Source organism: Acomys minous (genome assembly GCF_964271855.1).
Source record: "Acomys minous genome assembly, chromosome: 8".
Lineage (NCBI taxonomy): Eukaryota > Metazoa > Chordata > Mammalia > Rodentia > Muridae > Acomys > Acomys minous.
The window spans coordinates 99,770,031-99,794,970 of record NC_140489.1 but is presented as its reverse complement, the minus strand read 5'-3'; the positions used below and the strand labels follow the sequence as shown (position 1 = coordinate 99,794,970).

At 50.1% G+C, this 24,940-nt stretch overlaps 1 protein-coding gene across 2 annotated transcripts in view; it reads right to left on the bottom strand.

The window, feature by feature from the left end:
• Positions 1 to 24,940, bottom strand: part of KLHL29 (kelch like family member 29) — a 294,574-nt gene that overhangs the window by 159,997 nt on the left and 109,637 nt on the right. The window contains exon 1 of one of the 2 annotated variants that reach the window (XM_084791397.1): positions 21,405 to 21,425. The exons of the other annotated variant lie outside the window; for it this stretch is intronic. The gene's annotated coding sequence lies outside the window, so the exon portion shown is untranslated. Of the gene's footprint in view, positions 1 to 21,404; positions 21,426 to 24,940 lie in introns of those variants that run through there. 2 annotated transcript variants of the gene reach the window in all.

Below are 24,940 nucleotides of genomic sequence, written 5' to 3'. Positions count from 1 at the left end.
AAACTGGTATTAACCTCAAAGTCTTAGGTAACACAGGGCGGTTAAGGTTGGGCAGGGGCCCATGGCAATTACGCCCACAAGCAGATGCTTTGAAAGGAGTTTTCACCCTCCCAAAGTCCCAGACGCAGCCAACCTTCAGCCTTGTGTCTCCCTGTTTTAACCCCCATATAAAACAGGCTGTCCGAGGGGAGGACATCCTATTGGAACTCTAGATGAAAGAAGCATGGGAGAACAGCAAAGTAGAAGGATCCAGAGGGTCCTAGAAATCTATAAGTAGAACATTATGATAGGCAGATTTGGGCCCAGGGGTCCCGCTCAAACTAAGGCACCAGCCAAGGACAATACAGGCGGTAAACTTTAAACACCTACCCAGATCTAGCCAATGGGGAGAACATTCTCCACAGTTGAGTGGAGAGTGGGATATGACTTTCACACTTACTCTGGTGCCTCACATTTGACCATGTCCCCTGGAGGGGGAGGCCTGGTGGCACTCAGAGGAAGGACAGCAGGATACCAGGAAGAGACTTGATACCCTATGAGCATATACAGGGGGAGGAAATCCCCCTCAGGAACAGTCATAGGGGAGGGGAATAAGGGGAAAATGGGAGGGAGGGAAGAATGTGAGGATGCAAGGGATGGGATAACTATTGAGATGTAACAAGAAAAAAATTAATAAAAAATAAAAAATAAAAAAACAGGCTGTCCACTTCACCAGGGTTGCCAGGGACAGCACTGTAAACCACGTTGCTTTTGCAGAAAAGAAAGGTGGTCAGTGTGTGTGTGTGTGTGTGTGTGTGTGTGTGTGTGTGTGTGTGTGTATGTGTAGGTGTGTGCATGTGTAGGTGTGTGCATCTTGACGTTTCTTCCAAAAAGCACACACATGTATCTAGAGGTTGGTATGGATCCAGGAAATAGCCTTCCTTCTGAGCTCATTCCCCATTGATTGAAGGTTAATAGCGAGGCATTATTAGTTTAATTTTCACAGTCTAATCAGTTTCCTGCTCTATCGATTGAAAGGCTTGGAGCAATTGCAATGGTGTGAGGCTGAAAAGCAAGACCCCGGGCTGAAGGAGCAAAGCCAGTGGCTCTGTGGGCTCAGACACATGCAAGGACGCCCCTGCCTTTTCTCGCACGCAGTTCATCTGACACAGGCTGTGCCACCCAGATGCCACCTCCCCCTACGACATGATTCTCTTCCTGGGGAACCACAGGAGGGTGATGAGTTTTCTAGACCCCACAGGAAGGACTACAGCCCTGAAAACAGACCCTTGCCCCAACAACACACCAAGTCCAAAGTCCCCTTAAATGCCATTCTGAGCCCCAAACTGGCCGAGGGCCTCATTGCTAAACCCCCTCTGTCAGCAGGGCCCCATCTGTGCGATAGAATTTTTTTTTGTCACTTTTTCAAATCAGAATAGAAACAATTTTTAGTCTATAATTATCATTTCTTTTCTCAACAGACAAATGTTTCCTTTTAAATTGTAGGGCGGAAAAAGCAAAGAACAACATTTTAAACCAAAAAGAAAGACTAAAATTAATTCCTTCTTTATAGAAAAATAAAATACAACAGCTCTAAGAAGCCAGGTTTTCTTTTTTCCAAAAGAGCAACAAAATGCAACAGTGTATTTATTGCGGCTGCTTAATGTCCAGTTTTGAGAAGCAAGTCCCACAGGGACAGTGCTGGCACAGTCTACACACCACTACTGGCTTCAGTCGGGTATCTGGGTTTATTTGGACCAATCGCATAAAGCCCCCAGTATAGAGAACCAACTTAGGATCTGAGGTTCCAGGAGTCAGGTTCAAGGCCTGGAGTCTACCTACTTCTCTCACGCCGTGTATGAGCCTTCAGTTTCCATATCTTTACAACGGAGTCCCCCCTCACCTTACAGGGTTACTGAGGGCCGTTCTGTAGTTCAAAATCTCTGAACAAATCTTGCTGCCCTTCACCCTGCACCAGGTAGACTCATCACCGAGACAGCAGTTTTTTGCTCAAAAGTCCAGCAGCCTCTAAGACCTGCTGACCCCTCTAAGCCTCCTCTGCCCTGCATGCACACAACAGGGGAGCTACTGAGAGGCATGCACACAGAGTCTAGACAACACCCCAGTTCCTGTCCCTGGATGCTACCATTTCAGTAGCAGGTCACATTTAAGGAGCTGAAAGAATTTTCATGTGGCTGGGGCAGAGTGTACTCTGATAACAGAGCAGAAAGGCAGGAAGTCTGTCTCTGTCTGCCGGTCTCTGTCTGTCTGTCTGTCTGTCTGTCTGTCTGTCTCCTCTCTGTAAGCTCGGCTTCAGAATGATGGGGCAACCAATGAGCAGTGCCTCAACCCTTCTCCTATGCCCAGACTCATCAACATGTCTCACACATCTCCACAGACTGTACCAGTGTCTATGGCTGCTGCTGATCCACCCTGGTGATCCTGCAGCAGAAACCCTGCCTTGGGCTCCCATCCCCACAGCTGTACTGGTAAACATTTAACACCCAGCTGTGGTGGCGACAGGAACAGAGACAAACAAAACCCACCCTGTCCCTGATTAGTAGCATTCACTAGTCTCTGTTGCATAAATACTCCCACTGTGATAATGTTGAATTACGTGATGGCCCTGATCGTGAAGCTGGGCGGAGACATTAACAATGGACTCACAGACCCCAGTCAGGTCAGCTCCATCCCCAGGTCTAGCTCACTACGCTTGAGAGATTCACCTGTGAACCAGGTGCAGGGGCGAAGATGCTGTCTAAGCCAGATGGTGCTGCAACCAAGGGGACCCAGGGCATTCTGCGGGGTAGGGAACAGAGCAGCCAACCAGGACTTCATGCCCCTTGTGTCTCTGCATTGAGCCACAGAGGCATTTCTTGCATTCTGACAACCTTTCCTAGAATTCCTGGATTTTTACACTTGTTACTGCTCAGCTTACCTCGTATGTCTCTGTGCTGCTCTTACATCAACTTGACACACAAGGTAGAGTTAGCTGAAAGGAGGGAGCCTCGATTGGGAAAATACCTCCGTAAGGCGTTTCCTTAATTAGTGATTGATGAGGAAGGGCCCGGGCCATTGTGGTGGTTCAGCTCCTGGGCTGGTGGTCCTGGGTTCTATACAAAAGCAGGCTGAGTGAGCCAGGGGAGCAAGCCAGTAAGCAGTACCCCTTGTGGCCTCTGCATCAGCTCCTGCCTCCAGGTTCCTGCCCTCTTTTGAGTTCCTGTCCCAGCTTCTCCGCAGTGATAGACTACAACATGGAAGTGTAAGACCCTTTCCTCCTCAACTTGATTTTGGTCACAGTGTTTCATCACAGCCATAGAAACCCTAACAGAGTCTCCGAAGATCACTCCATACCAGTACCTTGAATCTCCTCCAAGTGCAGCTGTTGCAGCCCCTTTGCTGCAGTGTTGGCCCTCCTGCACCACAGCCCAGTCAGTCTCTTTCCAGGGCACACCCTGTACCCTTTTCTCTATAATTTCCTGAGTACCCACAATATCCTGCATTTGTAGGTGCTCGTGGGCATGCCGTGGCTTCCCCGTATACCCCGTGCATTTTCTGGATATAAAACAAAAACTCTGGAACCTTCTGCTCCATGACTCAACACTCCTTATGGTAGACTTCTAATTCAAGAATCTTCCGGAAAACATCTTTACCTCCTGGCCTTTCCCCTGCCTGTCAAAGCAGAGGAAGCTAGCTAGCATCAGTGTCAATATCTGCGCTTAAGGACAAAATGTCTGTTTTCCCAAAGATCTTGGTGATGTCACTTGCATGGCAAGATGGGGCCAGAAAGATGGCCGAGTTACACTGAGAAGACCTGAGGGACTTCATGCTGGCCTAGGCTGCTGTTGAACTCCCCTGCAATACTGGCAGGGACCAGGACCCCGACACTGGATCGCTGTAATAAGCCCAGCACGTGGAAAAGACAACTGGGTACTGTATACCTGATCACCTTCTAAAAATAGCCAGGGGCCCTGGCTCTGCAGGCTCCTTCGGAGCAGGGGCAGGGCTCCAGTGGCTGCTAACTAAGTTTTAAAGGGGGAGACAAGTCTTTGTTCCCGCACCTTCCCCTTTCCCGGCAAAGGGGAAAGCCAGCTAGCATAAAAGATCTCGACTGGGGGTGGGGTTTGGGGCCTGGCTCTGAGTCTCTTCCCTTTTAGCTCTGTCCTCCTGGCCAGCTGGAAGGAACTGTCCCTTGGCTGCTGCTGGGTCATGTGGCAGAGGGAAAGGAGGCAGGACATGAGCAGATGCCAATGAGCTCTGGGCAGCCCTTCTTGGCCAAGGGACCCCGCAACACAGACATTCTCCTCAGCCCAAGGCACTGACAGCATCAAATGGAAATGCCCTGCTCTGTGGTCACGAGGTACAGCAGAAAAGAAGCCGGCTGTCCTCAAGGCCAAAGCCTACCATCTCCAGTGCCCTCCAGACTGCGGGCTCAGGAAAAACAGTGGGCAATGGAATAAAAGGGGGTGCTCTTTCCCAGGCTCAAAGCTTCAGAGCTCAGGTTGCCTCTGATTCTTCTCCCCCCCCCCGCCCCCCCACCATGTGTCTAGATAGGAATACTCAGATTTCTGTACCTAGGAGTCAGTCACACGTTTGACCGGAGTGTCAGCACTGTGGCTGTACCTGGACCACTTGGCCAGCTCAGGGAAGTATTATAAAAAACAAAGCATGCTCTGGAAATAACGGTATGGATTCTTACAGCGTCACCAAGTCATCAAGCCGGGAACAACAACTTAAGTCTGGATGGAAATTACAGGGGAGAACTTACTTTTTAAAAGTAGCCTCCCTTCTCCCCCCTCCCCACAGAGCCCGCCTCCCAGTTCTGCGTGGAAGCTAGAGAAAGGAGAAGGTCTGAATTCTTAGAATATCTCCAAACCACACGTGCTCCTTGTACTGTGAGGTCCCTCAGAGACTTCTGGAATTTTGAAGCCAGTCTTCTCTTTGGGGACGTTGGAAGGGACACAAAGCAATCCTTGTCCTCAGGAACTGTCATGCTACCAGACAGCAGCAAAGAGGTCTCTCCTGCATCTCGGTTTCCCTGACTGTTCTAGCCTCCCTCATGGACTATACTGAGATCATATTGCCGAAATGGGACACCTGCCCTCTCCTGCCAGCCCTGGGCCACCCTGGCACTGGTGTGCACACGGTCACCCACCCATGAGCCGTGAACATCCATCACCGTGGTTCACAGCTTCTTTTCCCCTCGGCACCTCTTGATCCAGGGCAGCTCGACACTTCACTTCAGGGTGGGACACCTCCCGTCTTCCCTGGCGGCGCTCATAGCTGGTGAAGCAGGCACTTCGGCCTGTGTCTCTTCCACCCTCCTGCCAGCTCTGGGTTTGGTGTAGTGGAAAGAGATGCAGATAAAAAAGCTGGGTGCTCCAGTTTGGGCGGGCTCTGCTACACCCTCACACAACACAGACAACCACCTCCCTGGCCTTGTAAGGGTTCCCTTTACTTGCCTCAGAGAGGTGAGAAGGAGGGGGGGGAAAAGCAAGCCCTGAGTGAGGAAGGATTTCTTCAGGAGAAAGCTCTGACTGCAGAAATCCATTATCATTACAGTGCAGCACTGACAGGGGGCCAGGCAGGCTCCCCCAACAAGAGGCAAAGAGGCACAGCTCTGCCTCCACCAACCTCCTCTTTGCGAGATAAGTACTTACTTCAAGGTTCCCGTTTTCTCTTTGGTCAAAGGAATTGCAGAAGCATGCCAAGCCCCAAGCAGCACAAACAGCGAATAATCGCTTGGAAGAGAGGCTTGTGGAAATGAGTCTTTGCTGGGGACAAGGTCGGCTGGCAGGCTTGGCCTATAAATCACTGTGCCCTCCTCGGCTTACTGGCTCACACTGAGAGATGAACTCGGCTGGACTCTGACATTTCCTCGCTTCTAAGACTATGCCTTGCACACAGTAGGCTTCTGTTCATTGTGTATGGAACTGAATAACTGTAAAGGGAGCCGAGGGGGCAAAGCCATGTCCACTCAAACTTGATAGTCACTATTCGAAGCCTAGGCAAGGGACAGAATCCAAATCAGGACTTGGCTCCTGTCTGCAGCAAGTGGGCGGCTCATTCTTGCCAGCCTTAGCTGAAAGGGATTCTGGGGGGGGGGGCCCAGGGAGATTAGAATTAACGTACTTACTGTATTATGTTGCATTGGTGATAAGACTGAAATTTTGGGATTTTAAAAATGAGACTCCCGTGTTCTCTGGTTTTTCTCATTAGCGCTGGCAAGGGCCGGATTTAGCACTTATGTCCTTTGCTGAGAATGAAGGCAGGATCGTAGGCAGTTGGGAAATTTACTCTTCAGATAGTTTGCTCCCTTTCTCCGTGGGACATGGGTCTCTTTCCCATGGATGTACTGAGCTGCCATGGGCTAGCAACCAGGCGACAAGTGTTCTGAGTGTGTAGGGGGGTGAGGGTGGATACCGGTAAGGGAGGCAGCGGAGGTCAGGATGCCAGGCACTTCAGGGGGCCTGTGCTATCCCAAATGCCTGGTTCTGGAAAACATCCCCCTCTCCTCCCAGTGCCTATAAACACCAGTGGGCAGGCACGAATTTCTCACACCCTGTTCTCTAGGGACGGCTCCAACACTTTGGCATGTAGCTGGCAATGCAAGAACAGCAATCCACGCACTGACAGGTCAAGCCCTGACATCCACACGCAGCTTGTCCCGACTGCAGGGTGGGCTCAGCTGGTGTAAACCTCGGGCAGGGTCTGCTCTGGGAAGTATGACTATTTGACAGAGAATTGGGACCTTGTGTGAGCTCTGAAGCGGGGATGGCAGAGGCCTTTCCTCTCTCTGGAGAGAGCTGACTCTATCCTCAGGAGGAAGAATCATTTCATAACGCCAGGGCTTGAGGTGGAAGAGGCAAAGCTCCCTCCACAGAGGCTGGCCGCTGAGCTTTAGTTGGGAGGAATATCAGACTAACTTGTCTTCCCGTCCAACTTGATTGAATATCTCTCCGCCCTGTGACCAGGCTCATTATTATTTTCTGATTAAGCTTGGGAAAGCAAGAAGTAGCCAGGCAACAGTGGCACACACCTTTAATTCCAGCACTTGGGAGGCAGAGGCAGGTAGATCTCTGAGTTTGAGGCCAGCCTGGTCTACAGATAGAGGGAGAGGGGGAGGGGAGGGGAAGGGGAGAGAGGGAGGGAGAGGGAGAGGTCTAGGACAGCCAGGGCCACACAGAGAAACTCTATCTTGAAAAACAAAAACCAACCAAACAAACAAAAAAAGCAAAAGTATCTAATATGTTCAAAATGAAAAATAGCCACCTTAGGGCTGGGGATATAGCTTATTGGTAGAATTCTTCTCTTGCACATGTGAGGGCTTGAACTGGACACCCAGAACTGAAAAACAAAACAACCCCCCAAAACAAAAAGCCTCCTTTGTTTATTCTAAACATTCCTCAAAGTTAAGAACCCACTAGCCAAAGCCGTAGAAGGCCATCATGACGTCACAGTGCGTAAGCTCAGTGTTCTCGGGGGAGTCTCTGCCTGATAACCTACGGCTTGGGGAGGTCTCTGCACAGCACTCCACTGAGCAGGTCTGGAGAAACCGTGAGGGCCTGGGGGCTTCAGACAAGAACAACGGCCATGGCAAGCTTAAAGGACAAGGAGAGAAAAGATGCTGGAAGTCCGTGACGATCAGGCACACGGTTCAGCAAGCAGAGCCAGCTTTGGCCATTTGGTTCAGGGGCCAGTGGCCTAACTATCTCTCCAGGCTCCAGAGAACCCACACCTCACTGTCTAACAAACGCTTCTAGTAAGGCGATGGGCCAGGTAAAAGTGTGCGTGGGCGTCTGCCTTCCGAATAGCCTTTCTCTCCAGCATCTCATATTTATCATCTGGGTGTCCTTGAGCAGTTTGCTTAAACTATTTGAGCTTGTTTCATCTCAAGAAACGAGAAAATAAGCAGTTCCTTCGTTGAGGAAGTAGGGTACTATAAGAAGATGCTTAGCACCCGGACCCTACAGAAGCTATGCCCTATATACAAGGAACCAAGGAAGAGAGGCATAGACAGCTAGTCCTCTTCCTGAAAGATTTCCCCAGTATGGTTAAAGTAAAAGTTTAGGTTTTTAATGGGAGTCAAAATGACAAATGTAAGAAGAAGCCAGAAGAGACACATGCGTAGGTGGGCAACCAAGGAAGGCCCATGCCCTATTTCCAGAAGACACACCTCGGCTTCCAAGTACTCCGCGAAGGGCTTGACACATCCGTTCAAACTTCGCTCACCGTCCTAGCTCTGTGGCAGCTGTAAAACCGGCTGACTGGTGGTGATGGATCTTGCACAGAAGGGAAGGGGCTCTCCCAGGGCTGCGCAGCTCATAACCAGGATCCACACACTGAATTGTGTGCTCTAAACCAGACCAGCTGCAAAAAGAGCAGCCCGGCCTGCGCAGGCTCAGGGCCGCCGGCATGCTTGCTCAGCTGGATCTAAGGCCAGCAAAGGAGCCTAAAGGGCAAGCCACACCCACAGCTTCGGTGTCCTAGGGAGCAAGTGGGGACTCAGACCCCTTAGAAAGAGAAGAACCTGGAAGCTCCCAGTGGATGAACCCCATTTCCAAGAGCACTCTATTACGTCTCCGCACCCCACACCCCCTGCTCTGGTCTCCTTTTTCTACAGGTTGGCCAGTCAGGAGGGATTTGGCTCAGGGCCTTCTGGATTGTCATAGGAGAGCCACCTAAGGGAGCCCCATGCACCCACCCGTTGCCATTTAACCTGCACATGACCCATCACAGGTCTAGGTTCCAGGCAGGCAGAAGGGAACAGGAGAAACACACAGGGCATCGCCATATACATTTCTTCTCCCAGCCATCCCTGCTGCTTCTACGTTAGGGGCAGTCAAGCAAATGTCTACCAAGACGGAAACACCCAAGCGAAGGAGACACGGCTGCGGCAGAAATTGTGTCTCGAGACAAAGGACCACTGTCAGAGCCCTCTCCACAACCTCAGCTTTGGTGGATGATAATGTAACATGTTTAGCTGCCTTAATATTCAGAGAGGGAAAACATGAAAATGAAGTGACTTTATTTGCAGTGGGGGGCTCTTAATACTGTAGCTGAAGTTTTTTTTTTTCTAAAACACGAAGATATCTAGGATGGGAGCTTGTCCTACTATGAAGTATACGAAAAAGCAGCTTTAAACAAGGGAAAACATTCATGCAGCTGCACCTCAGCTGATGCCTGGGTACATAAGGAGTCTCCCGAAGGAAACAATGCCTGGTGTTAATTATCAACACTTGCTTTTCCCAGAAGGCTCTGTTGCTACTGAAGTCTCAGGGCCCGGGAAACAGAGGCCAGGGCAGTGGCCTGACCTTGGCCTCTCACCAGAGGGGGAATTCCACTCTTAGCGTCCAGCACAATATGTTCTGTTCTCAATGTTTCCTCTGCCCAGGGAGCCGAGCTTCTGTTGACAGTTGTCCATGAACCCGGAAGCCTAGGCAGAAAGGCCCCTCTGCCTCCCGAGCCCTCCCACTACACTTTGCCCCAGGGCCTTCTGGATCATCACAGGAAAGCCACCTAAGGGAGCCCCATGTACCCACCTACACCCCCTGCCATTTAACCTGCACATGACCCACCACAGGTTCTTGCCCCAGGTTCCAGGCGGAAGGGAACAGAAGAAACACACAGGACACCACATACATTTCTTCTTCCAATCATCCCTGTTGACTTTACGTTAGGGGCAGGCAAGCAAATGTCTACCAAGATGGAAACACCCGGGTGAAGGAGACACGGCTGCGTCCCAAGTGCTGATCCCAAGTCCCCTGAAAACGAGGAGGCCAAAGTGGACAAAAGGAACACAGCACATATCTCACAGAGTATTCCACTCAGTCCCTGTCATGTCTTAGTTTTAGAAGGTGCTTGCCTGCACGTCCTACTTAAGCAGTATTTTATTCCTTCTCAAGTCTCTGATGGGGTTGAAGACTAGACAGTAATAGTTTCACAGGGGGAAAAAAGAATCTAAGCGGAGTTCAGTGGTTCTGAATCTGTGGGCCGCCACTCCCTTGGGTTTGCATGTGCAATATTTACATTATGATTCATAACAGTAGCAAAATTACAGCTGTGATGTATCAATGAAATGCTTTTATGGTTGGCGGTCACCGCAATGTGAGGAACCGTATCCCAGAGTCCCAGCATTGGGAAGGTTGAGAAGCATTGCTTTAGACAGCCTGGTGGACTGCAGTCTATCTAATGAGGCTCCACCCTCCCCTAGGATGCTCACCTTTAGTGGGTCTAGGAGGTCTGTACCCCGCCCCCCCCACTTTCTCTGTTACTTCTTTGCCTGCCTTTTCTCCTGGGCCGGGTAGGTGACATCACAAAAGGGTTAATACTGACACCCTCTCTGATGACAGATCCCAGGTGCAGTGGCATACCAGGCCTGTGTTCATGTCTGGGCTCTTTTGGGTAGTCCTGGACTGATGATGCTGCGTCAGCCTACTAGAGGCTGTTCTGGTCTGGCCAGCTGGATTTATCAGATACTATAGAGTTGGTTGTGTGGAACCGAGCTTGCAGAGCCCCATGGGAGGGGCAAATGAGGGGCTGTGGCTCAGACCCTGGAGGGTTTCTAATCCTGACCAAAAAAGAAAAAGCTGGACTTAGCTGTGAAAGGGTCTTTTGTGTGAGGCTGGAGACTGTATGGGTCCAGGCCTGGGAGGAACCTGGAGCTGGAGAATGCACTCGAGGCCACAGTGGATGCAGGATCCCAGAGCTGGTTCCCTGGAATTGCCTGGCAGGATCAGGGGCCCTCAAAAGGTCCAGCCTCTCTCCCATCATGAGGACTGCCCACAGGAAGTCACCATCACAGAGTGTTTCCCACAGGACTCCGTAGAGACGCCACCTGCTTCTGATGCAAGGCACCCTCAGCCACATTCAGGGATGGTCACCTGATTTGTCAGGAACCAGCCAGCTTGGAGTGACCGTGGTGGACAAGGACTGGGTGTAACCCAGGACTAGGGGTATGTGTTAGGCGTGCAGCTGTGGGGGTGTGCCCAGCGGGGACTACCCCTGAGCACAGGTAGGGCATCATGGAGGGCGGCGTGATGCTCTTGGCTTCAGTGCAGATCGGACAGTGTTAAAGTGCTGAGCATGGCACACGAGAAGGGGGTGTCATTTCAGACTGGGCTGCAGGGAGCCTACCTCAGGATGGAGGAGATGTGTAGCCTTCCTGGAAAAGATGTCAGGGCCCAAGCCTTAGAAGGATGCCTCGGTTGTCTTTCCAGGCCAGTGAGAGATCTGAAGCACAGGTTTACACAAGACAGTGGGATGTGGCAGACAGAGGCAGGCAGGCCTGAGTCTGCTCCAGCTCCCTACTTCCTTATAGCCTCGTTCCTGCTCCCTAAGCCCTATGGCCCAGACGCTGACCCTCCCAGGGAACCTCTGTATTCAGACACCAGCCAGCTAGGAGGCGTGGTGAGCAACAGCTGGTCTTTATTTCTAAGTAAGAAAAATAAAAATGGAAAATGTTCCCATAAGCTCCCTCCCACAAAGGATGTTATACAACTCCTTAAGGGTCAGGGTTAGGGTCAGGGCTAACGTGAAAAAAAGGAATCACAGGCTACCGCTAATGCCGCCACCCCCACCCCCACTGCCCCACGCAGGATCAGCACACAGTGGCTAATGCAGAGAGTAGCTAGGGTAAGCTAGGGTCCACCACAGCTAAGTGTGTGTTCCTGAGAATGCAGGCGTGATGGCAAAGTAGGTTCGCAGCTCACAAAACTGCTTTTCAATATTACTACAGCTACTAAAAATAACAACTACAGTTGGTATTTCTATACTAACTCCCCACCCCCCATTTATCATGTGACATATATTATTTCATTTACTCCTGGGATCAAATACCATGGACTAGGCATCCCCAGCGACTCCATTTTGTTGACAAGAAAACTGATTCAGAGGTAACAAATGATGTTTTCAAGAAGTAGCCAAGTGGGTCAAGTTTGGAACAATACAACCTGAGGGAAAGACGTGCCAATCTCATTTTTCTATCTGGTTAGTGTATAATCTGATGATGTGACCGCTCCATGGTATTGTCAAGGGGGCAGGTTTTATATAAAAAAAAATACTATAGATATATGGGGGGGGGGAAATCTGGAAGAGTCCAGAGCAGAGTGGGAAAGCAGTAGACTGTACAAGGCCAGCAGACTGGTCCTGGCCATGAGAGAGAGAGAGAGAGAGAGAGAGAGAGAGAGAGAGAGAGAGAGAGAGAGAGAGAGAGAGAGGCAGGAGCAGAGCTCAGAGAGAGGAGAGGGGAGCACAGGAGAGCAGAGACAAGGGGAGGAGGAAGATGAGATAGAGCGGAGGCTTAGGAAGACAAAGAGAAGAGCACAGCTGAAGTAGCTTGGCTCTGAGGAGAATGAGTAGCCGGGGCGGGGCAGGGCAACCCGTCAGCTGGAGGAGTTGAGGGTAGGGTAGGGGGTGAGAAGGGTAGGGTAGGGGGTGAGAAGGGTAGGGTAGGGGGTGAGAAGGGTAGGGTAGGGGGTGAGAAGGGTAGGGTAGGGGGTGAGAAGGGTAGGGTAGGATGCTAGCAGGGACGCTGAGATGTGTGGCAGGTACTTGTGATTCCGGGGAAGCCTGGAGGCTGCATGCACGTTGATATATGAATAGGCATCACTGATTGCCATTTGTCCCTTCTGCCTTTTGAAATTTGAAGAAACAGGGTTTTCTTTGGACCCGACAGTTAGCTGCATTAGGCTCAAAGTCTGGAACACCAGAACATTTTGGGAAAGATATTATAATAATGTGATTTTCAAGTGGTGAAAGTGGGGCCAGACATCTTTTACACAAAGAGCTGGTACATAAGCTAGAAATGAAAGTTCCTTAATGGCCACCCAGTTACCTAATGTAGCCTCCGATGACACATGAGGTCCCATTAGGGGAAAACCCCAAACTACACAACAACCCAGTATCTGCTCTGTTGGAAAGATGGGCAAGAGTTTGGAAAGGCCAACAACTTCTAAGTTCATATTAATTAAGTTCTTAAAAAAAAATAAGTCAAATTGCTTATGTTTCTAAGTTTCATGGGAAAAAAGCATGTCAGCAGATGGCAAGCTCCAGGCTAGCGGGGTACATCACACTCACAGCAGCCTAGGAAGAACACAGTTTCCTGGGTGAGGTTTCTCTGTAGCTTGTGAGGCTGTAGTGCCATGAAGCAGTGGATCAAAGATCTGTGTAATAGGCAGGCATGGCGGAGGAGGTTCCTGCTCCCAGGATGTCTGCTACCAGTGAAACTAAGGCTGCTCTGCCTCCCCTTCCCTTGGAGCCTTGGTGTGGGTGCTAGGAATGAGGCTTGGGGTTCTGCACCCATAGCCAGAGAGGTCCTTCCACCCCTGTGCCACCCCCTAATCAGCCTAGTAGCGGATGACAAGCTGGGGTCTGTCCATTAATTCCTCTGTGGTCTCCCCAGTGCCCAGACCAGGCCAGGACTAGAATGGTGGAGGATTTACTGGTTGACCAACTGTCCTAAGGGTCTGCTTCCCAAGCCCTTGCTCATAGACAGCGTGCACCCTAAAACATCTGCCAGGCAGCCAGCTGTCTATAGTGCAGATTATACTTTCCTGTGGAAACAAAGCTGACTGTGGTCGTGAGGTGTCTGACTGGACCGAGGAGGTGGATATAGCCACAATGGAGCTCGCTGAGCCATGGTGCAAAAGAATGTCTGCAGTATAGGGAGGAAGAGGAGGAGAAATGGGGTCAACAGCTCGGGGAGTTTGGTTCCTGGAGCCAATGTAAAGGTGGGGGGGAGAGAACTGACTCCACAAAGTTATCTTCACATGCGTGGTGTGGTATATGTCCATCCCCCATCATATATACATATGCTAATAATAAATGACGATGATAATGATAATGGAAGAAAAGATTACATCTACTCTACTTGTTGGTGCCAACAAAGGGAGAGGATATCCCTTACTGCTCAGCTATGCAGACTAAGCTAGACAAGAGCAGGTGGGGCTGTGTGTGTGTGTGGGTGTCTGTAGTCATCCTGAAGCTCAAATTTAGGAGCCTCAGAGAACCATTCTCAGTACTAAGGTGGGGTAAGAGACCCTGCTTACCAGCTCAGAGTCTAATTAATGCCAGGGCTTGGGTGATTGGACTAGAACCTACAGCTTCTGAGGCACACAAACTTATTTATTTAATAAGGCATGCTGCTCTGGCTCCAGGCTTTGTTGGGGTTACCTGTTAATCAGTGTGTCAGACCCACTTACTCAGGGAGCCACTAAGGAAAATGAGCTCTGGGTTGGGTACCGCTCAGGGCTGTCTTTTCTCAGGCAACACTTCCTCCTTGTTTTAAAGGATGGCTGAGGTCCCCGGGGGAAAGACGGGTTGCACTGGGGCCACTGATAGGCTGTGTGAGGCATTATTTCCTTTATGCAGAGGGCCTGTTCTGTTGGGTAGCTGTCTATGAACTTGTTCTAAGCCAGCATACAATTGCCAACAACGCCATGCTGAGCTGAACCCTGCCCTTTGCATGCTGTTTTGAGCAGTGTTGTCAATTCTATTTATGACTTCACTCATGGGAGATCTTCTCCCATCCAGGCATTGTGCTGGGTCCCGAGGCTGTCAAGATGGGACAGGCAGCAGAGCATTCAGACCTTTACAGAGGGCTATTAGGGGCTTGCTGCAATTGTGATAAGAATAATTACAGAGAGACATGGGTGCTGTAGAGCAGGGACAACCCCAGCCCCCGTGAAGGCCTATAGCCACAGATTGGAAAAAGAATTCTTGGAGGAAATGGAGTCTGAGTCCAGCACTGGAAGAGAGGCAGCAAGGTGGAGAGGGGGAAGGATGTCCAGTGCAGAAAAGATGTCCTTGGTGATGAAAACGGAGGTAGGAGTCGTATGCTTAGGATCTGGGAGGGGTTTAGCCAACTGAACAAAACAGGCAGGGTGGGGGCAGGTGGAGGAGGTAGAGGGGGAGGCAGAGACCACAACACACTCCAAACTGTCCAATCACAGGGAGCCAGGGGATATGGGAGGGCACTGAGGGGTATCTGAAGATACTGAGAACCAGTAAGAATCCTCCCTAGGGCTAGGATGGTCATAATGGGAAAAACATCAATATTTTGGAGCAATATCCGCAAGTGATTCTGGCGAGCCCTGGCAGTTGATTGGCTCTCAAGATCATTAGTTGATTCATCATATAGTTCATGAGAGCCTGTGGCTGCCAGGCCACTGCATGGAGGGAGTGACCCACTGAAGACGAACCCTAGGTTGTATGTTTGAAAGACCAGAAAGCTGGTGTTGAATAGTGGAAGAGATTGAGGGTATTAGAGGAGGGACTGCAGCGAAGTCCTCAGTGGATGAGCAGGAACTTGAAGGGTGGGCAGGTTTCGTACAGAGGAAGTACATGAAAAGGGGTATTTCATGTTGGGAACCAAATAAGGAAAAAGCGGCAAGGACAGAGGCCCATGGTCTCCGCCAAAGAGAAAGACTAGACCCTATCTTCAGAGTCTAGGGGCCTCGAGTTAATGGAAGCACAGACCCCAGCCCCAAGCACTGCCACTCCACCAGTTTCACAGTACCTGAAAGAAATTCAGTGACATCTACAGTGATGGCTGTGCATCTTGTGTTGTCAAGATGCTTCTCAAAGTGTTCAGAGAGGCGGGGTGTCAAATCGCTGCCACCAGCTGTTCTTGGATCCATGCTATGAGCCCTCGCCTATGAAGCCCAGTGGGGCCGTTCAGGACAGGCTAGAGTAAAGGAAGATGCTTGCAGGATGTTGGCGGCAACTCCCAAGGAAAACTATCAGCCCAGCTTCTTTCCTGCCCCTCTCGTGCTCTGCTTCCTGAATTGACTTAAAGCTTCTCAGACCAGGATTTCCTGTCTCCGAGACTCTCTCTCTCTCTTTTTTTTTAATCCCTTGCCCAGGTCTCTCTGAGGCGCCTGGAGGGTTTCAAGCATGGAGAAAGTGGAGAGCTTGCTGCAAAGTTCCTCAGATGGCAAACAGGCAATTGCATTTTGTACTCCCTGGAGGCTCCCTAGCCCCACTCCCTGGTAGCGTAATTACAGATGTCTCCCTCCTCACAAACCCTTCCTACGCGCTACATAAAGGAATACAATTCCTGGCTGTCCAAATTACAACAGACCATAATGCAGAGAAGCAATAAACACAGGTTCTAACAGCAATAAGATACCACTTATCGTAAACAATGGGCCGTGTGTGTGTGTGTGTGTGTGTGTGTGTGTGTGTGTGTGTGTGTGTGTGATTTATTGCATTTGAAGCAGGTTTGGCATTACTCTTGAAAAGATTTGGTTATTCCTATTTTCAAGCCAGAGTTGCTGGCAGCCAGCTGACGTCAGACAAAATTGCTCAAATGCAGCAGATTTTAAAAATAGGGCCAATGTGATGTTAAGACAATAATAATAGAAAATTTGGGATAGCTGTAGGCTGATGTGAAACTCCAAAGATAGGGCCATTGGTGGGGGGTTGTAGGCTCCCCACAACCATGCCTCATGTACCCTAAGTGAGTCCTCACTTCCGGATGCCCAGCACTCCTCCCACTGTCCTCCTTAGTGATGTGGGATGGAGGAAGAGACTGATAATTGGAGTGGGGTGAGTGACAGCCTGGCTTGTCACATAAGCTATGCAATATACTCATTCTGGCTTCAGTTGGCCCTTGAAGCTAGATTCCGGCAAAGTTAAAAGGCCAAGTTGGCACAGAATATTTGATTTATGAGGTCTACAGTGACCACTCAAAAACCCAAACCCAAACCCAAACAAAACAAAACAAAAAACAAAAGTTTGCTTTCTCTGGCCTAAGTGCCCCTTTGACTCCTGCATTCTAGCCACTGTTCAAGGAACAGAGGCCCAGCAACACAGCATGGGATTAGGAAGCAAGCGTGATTCCCATATCAAAACTGGTGTTTTCAAACTGGATCCAGAGAAGTCTAAGGATCATATATGGGCTTTTTAGTGTCCCCTGAAAGAGCCACACCAGCTTCAAGGAATTGCCTTTATTTATTGCACTAGTGTGTTCCATAAGATTGTTCGGGGAAAGATTAGATCAGAGGACTAGTCTTCCAATAAAAGTAAATTCTGCTTCTGACCTATCCCGCCCCTCCGCCCCCACTCCACCGAATTCAACATCTCCTCCTGATTTTAACAGCACAGGGACAAGGACCAGCACATACCAGGAGAGTACTCCAGTGAGGCCCCACAGAGCAGACACTCTGACGCTGTTGTCCCCACCCACTTGAGGCTCCATAGGCACGACAGTGGCTAGGCTGCTCCAAGCGACCCTGGCCATAACTCGGGGACTTGATATGAAGGTGTACTGAGTGTAAAGAGTGCACTGGGAGGCTCCTCCTACGAAGCAGAGCGCCCACTGCGTGGACAGAAAAGCACAGGACGTGGGCACTGAAGCTGCATCACCTGGAATCTCTGGGGACCTTAAAGAGACCCCCTTTAACCAACCCCAGTGCCCTGGGCCCTGGGGATTGAAAGGTACACACATAGCTCTGTAGCAGCTGACATGTAATTTCAGGCTGGGAGGCGAAGCACTCTGTTCTTAGCTTGGAGCAGAAAGCAGAAAGATCACTGAACTATACAGATCCCGATAAGAAAAATGGATTTGTTAGTGACTGCCCAGCCCTCTGAGAACAGCCATGATATCTTGCTTGCAGTAAATTCTCTGAACACCACTTGTCTGGGTGGAAAAAGAAAACGTATTGATTGTTAACGTTTACTGAGGATGTATACTCTAGGTTCTGTTAAAACTCCTTTCATAATTAACCTGTTTAACCCTCCCAGTGCTGGGTGATGGGTATTCCTACATTAGATGAACGTCTACAGTAAAGATGGGGAAACTGAGTCACAGGGACTCAGTTTGAGTGCTGAAGGCGCTGTGAACTCAGCTCTGAAGTCCACGGAACCTGGTCTGCTTTCTACCTAGCCACACATATTTTTTTTTCCATTGCGAGCCCTGCCAGGCTTCTCTCTACGAGGTCCCTTCTCACATCTTTGGTGGCTGGATCAATACATGTGTACTAAGACAGGAAGAATGTCACCTAAAACAACGGCATTGACATTCATCTGCTAGCGTCACAAGTCATTGTCGACATTCAAACCCTGCCTGGATACTGTTCAGTGGTCTCCCCGTCTCCTCCCAGCCGCCTCTCTCCCTCTTGAGATAAAATCCGGTCGGTTTCCGAGGCACGTAGAACATCTAAAAATGTCACGGTGGCAGGCCTTTGACGGGCGTTGATGTGTCACACTCTGATAGCATGTCCCCAGAGAGCAAACAGCAATTGCAGAAGACACAAAAATTTGCTTTCTGATAAAGACAACAGTGAATCATGCCTCAAAGACATTCCCGGTTCTTAAGTTTTCATGAAGGCCCTCACATCCCAGGGTGCCTGTCCAAACATGTTTCTGACCCTCAGCTTTGAAGCCTTCCTGTGTGGACGCACAAGGAACAAGGCTTCCCTAACTCTCCGCTCCTCTGCTGACCTTCTTCCCTATCTCCAAGGCTCTGTGTCTCTTCATGCATCCATTGGTCACCCCAGCACATGGCGTCTTATGCTTCCTTTACTTGTCTCACAAGGGCTCGTTTCCTCATGCAGGGAGCAGAACCTCTGTGGGCACCAGACTTTCCTGGGAGCTCAGGGTCTATTTAAATGGTAAGTCCTGCTCTACATGCATATAGGGGCTTTTCTTCTCCATTCATGAGTGTGCTGTGGTGTGTGTGTGTGTGTGTGTGTGTGTGTGTGTGTGTGTGTGTGTGTGGTGTTTGTGTATGCATAGGGTATGCCTATGCACACTTGTGTGAAGGCCAGAGGAAGGTGCTGGATGTCCTGCTGTCATTCTCCCTTTATTCTTTGAGGCAGAGTCTCTCTCTGAACCTAGAGCTAGGCCGGCAGGCAGCAATCCCGAGTGAGTCTCCCTCCGGTCTCCTACAGCACTGGGTTATGAGTAAGAGCATGGCAGTGCCTAACTGCTCATGTGGGTGCCAAGAAGTTAAACTCAGGTCTTCATGTTTTAGGCAGCAAGTATCTTAACTGTGACACATCTCTAGGATCCCTCTTAGAGATTTAAATATATATATATTGTTTTGGTTTTGAGCCTAGCCTTTAATGGCTGAGCCATAATTAATGGCTTTAATGAGTCTAGCCTGAGACTTTTTATTTGGGGTGTGTGTCTTTAGAACACACACACACACACACACACACACACACACACACACACACACACACAGACACACACACACACAGCATGTTCTAGAAGCTTCTGAGATTGGCACTGTGATAACCTTCAGAAGGAACTAGTCATGTTGCCATCTTGATCTTGGATGTCTACCCTCCAGGGTCATGAGACAAAACTGTTCCATCGAGTAGGCCCTCTGGCCTGCACTTCTGTGTTGTAGTCACTCCAGGAAATGAGCCCACCATGCACAGGTAATGCATTTTTTTTCCCCTCTTGGGTTCTAAACTCAGCCTTGGCAAGCTATTTAACTGCCTGTATCCTTCACTTGAGTTTTCCCACTGCCCTGCTGTGCTCAGCAGCCTGCTAGACCCTATATGGCAGCCTGGCATTGGCACAGAAGATGGCTTGACAAGACATCTCTCATCGGCTCCACACCTGCCCGCCTTGGGTTTCAGCCACTCGCTTCTCCCTGAGGGTATAAGCCATTCTCCTGCTAGAGCTCCAACCATTTGACACTCAACAGACACTAACTACAGCCGCTGTTCATGCCAGCTCATGCCACCTCCTTGGACAGGGTGTGGCTGCCCCTCCTGCCTGCTAGATAAGCCTGGTATTATCACCTATAAGGCTAGGCTGGTGACAATCAGGGCTCCAAGGGCCAGCTTTCAGAAAGGTGGCACCTTTGCTTGTGTCCGGGAGGTGGTCAGATCCACAGCAAAGCTGCTCAAGAGTGACAGTCCAATCCACAGTGACCCACTCATTGCCAAGGGTGATCCCTACACGGCAGGCTTTCTACAGCATAGGTGCTCAGAACTACGCTTAGTGAAGCAAGAGGTTCCCAGAACTATACATTAAACTCTGGGTACCAAACAAGAGAGAGACTCAGCATCAAATTCCAGCAACTACAGCAGGCATTGTCACTGGTTACTGGCTTCTTCTCCATACTTTGGATAGCTCTGGGTACCACTTAATTCATCCTCAAGAACAAGGAGTAGAGTCAAGCTTTTGGAAGGCAGGAGTTAAGCCAGCTCTCCTGTCACTGTCATGTGGCCTCATCCTACATAAACAGTCTTTAGGATGCTCTCTCTGCTTTTCCTCTTTCTCATTTCTTCCTCCCCTTGATCCTGTTTTCTTCCTGGGGTATGGGTGGTTGTACAGCCAGTATGATTAACCTCACTGGGACTATAATCTCAGGAAGCAGAGGAATGGAAATCATTTTTGGAATATAAATCAAGTAAGATTTCCGGTTGAAGTTATTTAAAAGAAATTAATTGACTTGTACTCACCACAATACACTGATAAGAGTTCATTGCCAAGTCCGTCAGGAGTAATGGGGAAAAAACCAGTTAATAAAACTCAACTGTCAAAAGTAGCTTGCAGTGACTGGGGAGATGTCCCACAGTCCCTGGGTTACAGGGCTGGGGTGTTCAGGTCTGCAGGAGCCAAGCTCAGGCATTACTGTATTTTTTTCTATTGTGTGGGATTACTTGAGTTTTTAACACTGTAAGAGTCTTAGGGCCGAGACTTCTCAAGCTGCTTTGTATTTTTTGTATAGCACTAGGCACATATTAAATCACAGCCGAAGGAAGGGCGCTGGCTAGATAAGGCTGTTTTTGCATTCAGTGGTTCGTTTCCCTTTTCCTTTGAAAGGCCTTCTAAAAAGATATTTCTCCTCCCCCTTATCGACTGTAATGACCTTAAGGAGGAGGGAGTGGCAATATTTAATTAAAGACATCATTGGCTCCTCTCCTATGCTCTCTCGAATCTATGGATGAGGATAAGTTGTGAGCTTACGTGCGTGCACACGTTCTCTCTCTCTCTCTCTCTCTCTCTCTCTCTCTCTCTCTCTCTCTCTCTCTCTCTCTCTCTCCCCCTCTCTCTCTCTCGGAAAGAAAAAGTCTTCATCCATCTTGTAATCCAATGTAAGACCTTGAACTTGGCAGGCAGTCTCATCACACATATCCCCCGCATCACACACACAGACACTATTGCACATCATGGCCCATGTGGGAGTGATTCACCGTTCTCATTAAAGATGAGTCCTTGCAACACAGAGCCAGAAATGACCTATGTCCCCAGGACTCCACCAGCCCGTAGACACTGCAGCAGCTGCTTCCTGCCCTGGATCTTTGAGCAAACACTCTGAGCACCGCATAGCACACACCCCAGGCCTGAAGAAGCCACAAACCCCTTATTTGTGTAGCCGGGATCGCATGGGACATACTATTTTAGACACCTCTCAGAGCTCATTCGATTCTCACGCCTGAGGTACTATTCTCACTACTTACGTTCTTCAGGCAAGGGATCAGAGGCACGGGGAGTTTTAGTAACTTGTTCAAGGTCGAGCAGGAGGGAACAGATCCGAGACTGGAACCATCGATTCGGTTTGAGATACAGGAAAGCAAATGACAGCGACTGAGCCATGTCTGCTGAATGGCCTGAATTAAGTCCGTGGACTACAGGAACCTGGTGAGGACCTGGAGGCAGTCACACCCAAGGGGTTTGCACACGAAGGACCCACAAGACCCCTCATCCAGGCCTTGGGTTTCATCTGCGAGGTGGACCTGCAGCAGAGGTGCTGTGGCAGGCTATAACCTGGGGTTATTTTACAGTCTTGTCGTAGCCTTATGGCCAGCAAGGAGTGGAGTCTATGCTTTCTTTTTTGTTTTTGAATTGAGACAAGCTGTTGGTTTGTGTATAAGTGGAACAATAAAGCGTAAGTGACAGGGCTTGATTCTGAAGCCATCCTGTGAAAGGCAACACAGCTCTGACCTGTCATGTGGGTTCTTCCACGGAGGCTGAGCTCCTCTTAGGTGTGAACAGTGGACAACATCGATGGCATCTCAGCTCAGCCATAGCAACAAGGGTGCCCATAGGCAGTGGCACTCTTAGGAGGTGTGGCCTTGCCGCAGTAGGTGTGGCCTCGTTGGAGGAAGTGTGTCACTGTGGAGGCGGGCTTTGAGGTCTCATATATGCTCAAGCCACGCCCAGTGACACACAGTCTCCGTTTGCTGCCTGCAAATCAAGATGTACAGAAACTCTCAGCTCCTTCTCCAGTATCACGTCTGCTTGCACATCACCACGCTTCCCACCATGACAATAATGGACCCAGCCCCAGTTCAATGTTTCCCTTTATAAGAGTTACCATGGTCCTGGTGTCTCTTCACAGCAATAAAACTCTAAGTAAGACAGTCATGGTAATAAAAACATCGGACAGAAACAACGGAAAGACTTATGTTGGCTCATGGTTTTGGGCAGTGGCTGTTTGTCTCATCTGCTTAGGGACAAGACCATTAACAGTGGGAACATGTGGTGGGGGAGAGATGTTCTTCTCATGCTGGATAGGATGCAGAGAGACAGGGACAGGAAATGGGCCAGGGTGGTGCCTCCAGGAGAGCACTCTCAGTGACCTACTTCCTCTGGCTAGATCCTTTGAAAGTGTACACTGTCTCCCCAAAATTGCATTTACAGCTGGGGATCAAGCCCTCAATATGGGGTCATTTTGAGGGGAGATGCTTCACATTTAAGCTATAACTTTCTGGATTGTCCCTGGTCCTTCCTTGCAAGCGATTTCTCCAGGCATTCCCAGTCAAGGCTCCGCATTGGTGAGGGCAAACCCTCCCAGCCTCTGCATTGTCTCAAGCCCTGACCCACAAAGTCTATGACTAACAGGACGGCTTCTTGTACCCCTAGTTTTGGGGCAGTTTGTTGTGTGTCAACGGGAACTAGAACGGATGCTGAGTCACACGTAGTCTCCATGGTGCCTGGCACTGGTGCATCTTCCTGGTCTAGGGAGGGTCTCGTGGGCCCTTGGACCAGATCTTTGCTGGGAAACTGAGAAGAGGGGCCTGACAGACGCAAAGGTGGTGTGGGACAGATGGAGGATGCCAGAAGGCCATCCTGAGCCCTCAGTCTGCACTAAATGATGGCTGAAGTAACACCCAAGGCAGACATAGAGGAGGACACTCTCCCTGAGCTCTGTGGATTCAGGGAAGCTGGTTCCCTAGTGCTACAGGAACCCTGCGAAGCGAGTGGTTCTAGGGAATGGCACTTGGATGAAGGATGATGCGCCACAGCAGGAGGGCCAGGGAGATATCTACCCCAGCGCTCTGGCTTTGGCTCTGGCACATCTGGGGTGGGGATGGAGGATGGGCAATCTGAAGACGAATCCTGTTTTCCTGGGATTTGTTTTGTCTCTCACCTACACCATTCTTGGGGTGGGGGCTCCTTTGTCACTTTCTTGGCCCTTATGTCACAGGACCCTGATGCACATACTCTCAGGCTCACTCCCTACACCAAGAAAGCCATGACTACATGTGTGGCAGAGTGAGTAAGAGCATGGGCCACCTCATGATTGTGCTCAGAAGCCCAGGTTGTCCCCTCCCCCATGCTGGCTCTAGCCACAGCTTCCTCACATTCTGTAAAGAGGCTACGGAAGGACTCGAATACCTAGGGTCTCTAGCATAAGCCTGGAATTCTCCCAACTTGTTTGTGTGTGGATATTTTGAGTAGCTAGGCAGTTCAGGTGTGTGCTTCAGGACATCATGATGGTGACCAGTAAGTACATGGCTGGACCCCAGAGAGCGGGAGCTGGCTGTTCTTAGAGGAAAGGCGTGTGGGAGGGGCCAGCCATCCAGTTGTGTGATATTCTGAGTTCACCTTCCTGCTTCCCTCTGTGGCCTTCGAGGATGCCCCCTTGACCATATCAACAGCTAGAGAGAAGGGTCTAGCATCCAGTAGCGCCCCCGGCCCCCCCATACACACCTCACTTATGCCACTGTATTAAAAAAGATAGTACTAGAGTCCTTGGCAGAGAATGGAGTGACACGGATTACTAAGTGAAGGCTATGGGAGCAGTGGCTCTCAGGGAGGGTAAGGGTGATGGCCCCATGGCCATCCTCCGTGTAGGATTCTTTTCATTGCAAACTGGAGGTGGAGGACCTTTTTTCACTAAGGGACACAGCAGGTGTGAGGCAGAGACACCATGGTGATAGGCGTGCATGGTTGACAGGACAGGATGCAAGGCTTCCCGTGCCTTCAGGGTCACCAAGAAACGTCAGTCCATCATACCCAGTAGTGCAAGACCCTTCAACATAGGCCTGTGGGGAAAAGTAACCAGATTTTCACCATTAGGAGTACAGGCGGGCCTGCCCACCACTCCTGGAAAAGTTGGCCTGCTTTCTCAGTGATTTCTTGAAAGGAAAAGGACAGAAGGATTCCAGGGATTCTCGGCGCACAGCACTCTCCCTGCTGCTGGCAGAAGTGGTGCGGAGCTGCCTCACGAAGCTGAAGCTGCTTCCTTATTCTGGAGACTGGTCCTCGTGGTCAGCCACAGGCTGCATGAGGAGGGAGAAGCCGACCTAATTAGCCATGCCTAGAGCTGCTTGGCGACTGTGGCCGCAGAAGGACTATCAGAGATCTCCAGGCCAGGGCAGTGGCCTCTGAAGCAGCCTAGGCATCACCGTGTGAAGCTCAAACAGTCAGGACGGGAACCTGGAGCATAGCTAGATGCGAAGTCCCCACCCAGCTCTGGCCTCTCTTCTGAGCCACACTGAGCACCTGCCTGTGGTGGGGATGCCTGAGGCCTGTTCTAGCCCAAGGAACTAATGCGTCACCTAGGCTGTGCACTGGGAATGTCTGTTTCTGTCCGGAACCTTCTACAAGCTGCTCTCTGCATGTGTTTAGGGTGATTTGGATAACAGGGTTTCGAGAGCCCACGGAAGATGCAGTAATGGGGCCACCAGGGTGCTCTGCTGTACCAAGAGAGTCGCTCGGACAATGTGATAAGGTGCCTCTCTTGAGGGCAGAGGGACGGAATCAGGTA